This window comes from Cebus imitator, unplaced genomic scaffold, assembly GCF_001604975.1.
Source record: "Cebus imitator isolate Cc_AM_T3 unplaced genomic scaffold, Cebus_imitator-1.0 Scaffold434, whole genome shotgun sequence".
Lineage (NCBI taxonomy): Eukaryota > Metazoa > Chordata > Mammalia > Primates > Cebidae > Cebus > Cebus imitator.
This window is the reverse complement of record NW_016107749.1, coordinates 614,648-621,477: the sequence shown is the minus strand read 5'-3', so window position 1 is coordinate 621,477 and position 6,830 is coordinate 614,648. Positions and strand designations below refer to the sequence as shown.

Here is a 6,830-nt window from a genome sequence, read left to right as displayed (position 1 = left end):
TGGCCACCTCCTGGGTTCAAGCGATTCTCTTGCCTCAGCCTCCTGAGTAGCTGAGATTACAGGTGAATACCACCATGCCAGGCTAATTGTATTTTTAGTAGAGAGAGGGTTTCACCATGTTGATCAGGCTGGTCTCGAACTCCTGACCTTGTGATCCACCCACCTTGGTCTCCGAAAGTGCTGGGATTATAGGCATGAGCCACCATGCCCTGCCAGTATTGTTTTGTCTAAATTCTTTGTACTGATGTTTTTCCTACTGTGGTTCTCTTCAGGCTACCCTTGCTCTGAGCTTGCAATTGACCTATGGACTTCTTTTCCCTGCTGTGACCTTACAATGACTTCCTGTGTTCACTCCAAATGTTTCTCCCTAGTTGCATGTAGAGATGTATTAGTTAAGGTACATGCTTAGTTGCTGTATCACAGAGACCCCAATGTACAGCCCAGGCTGGTAGAGCAGCTCTATTATATGTGTCAATTCTGGGACCCAGGTTCCTTCCATGTTGTGACTCCCCATTCCTTAGGATGTTGTCATCTTTTACATGGCTGAAGTTGGGCCATTTCATGTCTTTGTTCCAGCTGGCTGTTAGGAAAACAGAGCAGAAGCTCAGAGTAAGCAACTTTTTTTTACATAAAATGATGTGGAAGTTGGACACATCATTTCCTCTCACATTTTTTCGGGCAGAACGTAGTCATGTGACTGCACGTCTAGCTGCTAAGAAGACTGGGAATTTACTGTCAGCTGTGTGGCCTCTGTTGAGCTAAAATTATTACTATGGAAGAAGGGAAGGATGGATTTGGGGCACAGTTAATAGTCTGCCACAGAGGCTAAAATAGCTGCTTTTGGCTGGGCATAGTGTCTCAGGCCTGTAATTTCAGCACTTTGGGAGGCCGAGGCTAGTGGATCACTTGAGGTCAGGAGTTCGAGACCAGCCTGGCCAGCATGGTGAAACCCTGTCTCTACCAAAGATACAAAAATTAGCTGGGTGTGCTGGCAGGCACCTGTAATCCCAGTTACTCCAGAGGCTGAGGCAGGAGAATTGCTTGGACCTGGGAGGCGGAGGTTGCAGTGAGCCAAGATGGCGCCACTGCACTCCAGCCTGGCTGACAGAGTGGGACTCCATCTCAAAAAAAAACCCCTCAAAACAAAAGAAACAGCTGTTTTTGTAAGAAATACAAGGTAGATCCGAGCTTTGAAGCCAGGCCATAGTTTCACCTTCCATGTTCTTACTCAAGGCATTATACTTCTGGATCCAAAACCACTGCTACTAGGAGGCCCTGCTAGGGATTAGTACTTTATATTTCTTATCTTGCTTTCAACCCACACCTGTGTAATTTTTATGGGCAGTGTTTGTTTCCTACGTAGGAACAATTTGAAAGCGGGCTGTTTCTAGGCTTTTATGAATACCACCCTATGCTGTCATTGGGAATCTGAAGAGAGTTAATGAACACAGCTCCATTGTTTACTTTAGTGAAATGTGGCAGCTTATGATAGTTTTGACAGTGAGACATGTGCTGTTTTGATCTCTCTGCTAAGATTATCTGATTTTTCAGGCATGTCTTAAAACTCACCAGGCCTGTTCACATGCTGCTGCTTCTGAAGCCAGGGTTTAGAAGCCAGCTGCCCATCAGAATGAGGCTGTGACTTAGAATATTGGTTCTTGTTTTATTACCATTCCTTGTTTGGTCTCTCCAGAGTCACTGGCCTTTTCAGCTTCAATTTTCTCATTGGTGAAATGAGATATTAATTCCTCTTATTGACTTCAATTCAATTGCTGAGTGTGTTATTGCCTTTGGGAGGTTCTTTGAGTTTTCTGTGCCTTTGAAATCATTGTTTTTTTATTCTGGTGTTTTGAGGCATGTTTCCAGTGAGTGCATTTACACTTTTACCATTTTAGGAGGCACAATTTAATTGTGTTGTCCCAGCTTGCTTGGCCCCATCCCCAGAGTTTCTGATTCAGTAAGTCTGGGGTGGGGCCCAAGAATTTGCATTTCTTCTTCTTTCTTTTTTCGATCCAGAGTCTTACTGTGTCATCCAAGCTGGGGTGCAGTGGCACAATTGTAGCTCACTGCAGCCTCAAACTTCTGGGCTCAAGCCATCCTCCCACCTCACCCTCTTGAGTAGCTGGGAATACAGGCACACACTACCACGCCTGGCTACCTTTTAAATTTTTTATAGAGACTGGGTCTCACCGTGTTGCCCAAGCTATTCTTGAACTCCTGGGCTGAAGCAATCCTCCTGCTTCAGCCTCCCAGAGTGCTGGCATTCCAGGCATGAGCCACTGCACCTGGCCAAGGCTTTGCATTTCAAACTAGTTTCCAAGTAATGCTGCTGCTGGTCCAGGGAACTCACTTCGAGAACCACTGTCGTATAGCTGTAGTTATGGTTAGTTTTTGGTTTCAGCTTCTTCCTTTGTCCCTTCAGTAATAGTGTACACATCTGAAATCCCTGCCTTTGCTCTTTCAGGCCCAGGCATGGCACCTGTCCCCTCTGTTGCTAGCCCTGGGGTGCTTCATCATCCCAAGTTTATTTTTCTTCTCCTGACCTGAACTTTTGTAAATAGCCCCTTCCCTAATGAATGTCCTCAATTCCCTGGTTTAGTGTCCTGTCTGTTTCTTGCCAAGACACTGGATGATTCAATACTCAGTGAGGATTTTTTGCATAGATGGATGAATCAGGCTGGGTTTCATGTTTTCTAAGATAAAGGGCCTTCTCTCATTTTCTCCTTGGTCAAAGTGACCAGGGAGAAAAAGAGAGATTTTATTCTCAAGAAGAAGAATATAGGGTGACACTCTGCTTAGAGGCCGCTCTGCTTTGAGGACTCCTTCTCTCCTATCAGGAACATTGGGCAGAGTGGATAATGATGCTGCTGGCATCATTACATTTTCATGGCACTTTCAGTTGTGATGAGCGTGCAAGTGTTTCAAGGAGACATTTCTAAGAGGTGGCTAGTACAGCATGCCTCTAATGCCCTATGTGAACTGGAATAGAGTACTAAAGAACTGTTCAATATTCAGCCCATCCCCGCATATGCAAGCACGCACGTGGGTGCATTGCATATGTGTGTGTGCACATTTGTCCTTCGTTTCAAATGCAACACAATGGATGGAAATTGCCTTCCTAGTACTGGGGTATGGATGCAAACACCAACAAGAGAAGCAGCCGCTACTTCCAAACTGAACACACGTGAGATTTGCCCTTTAATTAGCATCTGCAGCTGCTGCCATTAGAAGGGTCTGTCTCTGTTGGCCTGAAAGTCTTTGCTTTAAAAGAGCAAGTCCATTATAGCTCCAAGCCAGGCTCGTCTGTCAGCTGCTGTGCTTTCTCTGCCATCAGCAGGGTTGCCACATTGTTTTGGGGTGTTTCACTCTAGGGCTGTTTCCTCCTCCTGTGCCCACGGCCTTTGATTACTATGCCTTGGTGATCACCATTTGGGTGACCTGCAGCTGCTCATTGTGTGTGCAGGAGTCATCTCCAATCCTTGCAAGGATAGAAGATCATTGGCTTCAGTGCTGATGGACTGGTTATTTCCCAGGCCTTTGTCGTCAGTAATCTTGTCTTGATATGCAGAAAGCCTCCAGGTAGTCACTGAAAAAAATAAAAGCAACAGAAGTGATGGCTATATGAAAGCCAAGTTTCATCAAGGGCATTGCTGCTATAGAAACTTTTAATTCACTTGGGGTAGGGAGCCATACTGGTTCCACAGCCTCCTCAGCAGTGGGTCCCAACACAGTGCTGGGCCAGCTGCATCTGAATCATCCCAGTAGCTCCTTAAAACTGTAGATTCCTGGGTCCCACCCATGGAGTGTGATCCATGAAGTCTGGGGTTATTCCCTGGAATCCTTTAAGCTCCCTAAGTGGTTGGGATGGGAAAGAGATGTACTTTACCCTGCTATACTGCTTATTGTTATTTTAAAATTCTTGCTGGGTGCGGTGACTCACGCCTGTAATCCCAACACTTTGGAAGTCGAGGTGGGCAGATCACTTGAGGTCAGGAGTTTGAGACCAGCCTGGCCAATATGATGAAATCCCATCTCTACCAAAAATAAAAAAATTAGCTGGGTGTGGTGGTGCATGCCTGTAGTTCCAGCTACTTGGGAGGCTGAAGCAGGAGAATTGCTTGAACCTGGAGGCAGAGGTTGCAGTGAGCCAAGATCATGCCACTGCACTCCAGCCTGGGTGACAGAGCAAGACTTTGTCTCAAAAAAAAAAAAAAATTCTTTTTTATTACACCAGAACATCAGCTGTGTGGAGGTAGGGTTTTTTTTCTGTTTTATTCACTGCTTTTACTCTAATATCTAGAATAGTGGCTGGCACATGATAGGCACTCAAATATTTATTTAGATGAGTCTATTTTATTTTTGTTTTAAATTTTTTATTTATATTAGAGGTGGGGTCTCACTATGTAGCCCACGCTGGTCTCAAACTCCTGGCCTCAAGTGATTCTACTGCCTCAGCCTCCTCAAGTGCTGAGATAGGCAAGAACCATCGTACCTGGCTTGTCTTATCATTTTTAAGAAGCACTTCTCCTGGTGATTCTGATGGGCAGTCAGGCTTGGGAAGCTCTAACCTAGAGGACCTACAGTTGTCTTGGGGTAGAAGCCAAGGTTATCCTGGTTTCTGGGATCAGTGCCTCACTGGATATCTCTTAATAGTAAAAGTCAGGAACAGCTTTGAATGGACTCTCTGGTACAATCTGGGTAGCAACTTTGTCCTTAACTTCTTCATCATTTTCTGCTGACCCTGGTCTTTGGTTTATAGCAAGTCACCTGGTAAGAAGACCTGAAGACTCCTAGTTTGTTACTTCACATGATGCTTTTGGAACCTCTTGGTATCATTTATAACAATCCAAACATGTTTTCTGAAAGCACTCAAGTCCTGGGTCTTTACTGTGTCTTTAAGCTTTAACGGCATGATGATTGAATGAGCCTTCATCGGCCACATACAAGCTGTCTTCCCCATGGGCTCCATTCATACTAGAATGAGCAGCTATACCTCAGTAGTATAGTTTTGGGATATGGGTAACATCTTGGGATACCCACATTTACTCAGTGAATGTCTGAACTACATTCTCCTAATGGTGCACCGTTGGAATTTTTAGCGAGGTAACCTGGAACAGTGTTGGTGGGCCAAGTTAGATTAGCATCTTTGTTAAGGACCTTGTCTATTTAAAGGTCTGCCATTGAGTGTGTCTGTTTTGGCCACATGTTGTGAAGCGTGCTGTATAGCAGCTGTTGTAATTTTTGTTGCTTGTTTTCTCAATCAACCCTGGTTTTGAAGAAATAGAAAGTTGTTTCTTAGACTGATCTGGTTTGGGAGGAGATTTTCAGTTCAGGAAAATGGATCTTCTGAATAGAAGCAAAGAATACATGTCTTTTTGCCTCTCTAAGAGCTGGCTTTTGTTTTCTGAACATTTTACTGGTCATTGCAATGGAAAGTCAGGAGTAGCTGCCAAATACTAAGTTGTGTTCCGTTTGTCAGTTCTTAAGAGTTGCCAGTGGCTGCTCTGCTATGCATTTGACTTTCTCAGCCTTAAACTTACAAGCCATACTGTTTTTTTCACATCTTTAATACAGCATAGGAAATTTATAACTGTGGCGTGTCATCATAAATATGCATTGTTCTTATTTTAAGACATTTCGGTACTAAAAGTATAAGTACTTCTCTTATTATCTGTGAATTTCTTTCCTTTTTCTTTTTTTGGGTATTTAAGACCTTTTTAATGGCAATATATATTTAAAACAGACATATAATTAACATTCACCCACATACTCACGGCCTGTGGAGAACCAGGTTGGGATGAGTGGGTGAGCTCCAGGCAGCCAGGTGGCTTCTGTGGGCTCCTCGAGGACTGGGGTGAGTAACTTCTGTAGGAACTTAGGGGAAAGAAAGTGTGTATGTTAGGTGCTGCCCCTGCTAAGTGTTCTTGTTCATGAGTCAAATTTTTTTCAGCAATTGCTGTACAAATGGAACCTTACTCGTCAAATGCAATTGTCCAGTGTTTGGCTTAATGTCTGCTATTGTCAGGAACTACATGAATGGAGTACACTCCCTGGTTATAAGGAGCCCTTGGGAAGGATGTGTGAGTCACTGGCTTCTCCAGGGGTCTCTGGTTTGGGGTTGCCTTGGTGCTCGGCACACTTCCTGGAGATTTTGCTGGACCAGCCTTGGGGGCTCTGTGCAGATGCTCTACTTCTGACTTGTCTAGAGCTTTCTTCTAATTCTGGACTAAAAGCAAGCAGGAGTTTGGAGGATGATGGTGAGAATTCACATCCCCAAGTTGGCTTTTGGAATGCAGTAGTTTGTGAGATTTAGTGTTTTTTTAAAGAAGTATATTCAGATCTTGCCTTTTTCCTGAAAGCATATGAGACAACTTCCAAGACATTTATAGCATGGCTAATAAAATGGGAAATCAGGGCAAAGGACGGGAGAACTCAATCAGGGTTATATGCTACAGCAATTGTCAAAATGGGTTCTAGCTTCTTGCTGGCCAGAGCAAAAAGGATCATGCAGTAAAGTGTGGGGGGTGGGGGGAAGGATGGGAATGGAATGGTAGGTGAAGACTTCATGCTGGTGCCAGGCACTGTGCCAGGCCCTGTGCCAGGCCCTCTGAGGACCTTGTCTTACTTAATCCTCACACAGCGCCGCAAAGCAGATTAGTCTTATCCCTGTTTTAGAGAGGATGAAACTGAAAGGCAGAGAGGTGAAGTCACCATCAGGAGGTTGAAGCCACCCAGGCTAACTGGCCTCATGGCCACCTGGGGACTCAGGAATATCACACCTATTTATCATCAAAAGGAAGAAGGATTTCAGTTCCTTGGGTTAGAAGAAT

At 44.5% G+C, this 6,830-nt stretch overlaps 1 protein-coding gene across 8 annotated transcripts in view; it reads left to right on the top strand.

The window, feature by feature from the left end:
* The window catches only part of CIT (citron rho-interacting serine/threonine kinase), a 193,793-nt gene that overhangs the window by 31,792 nt on the left and 155,171 nt on the right, over positions 1–6,830 (top strand). The gene's annotated exons all lie outside the window — the stretch shown is intronic.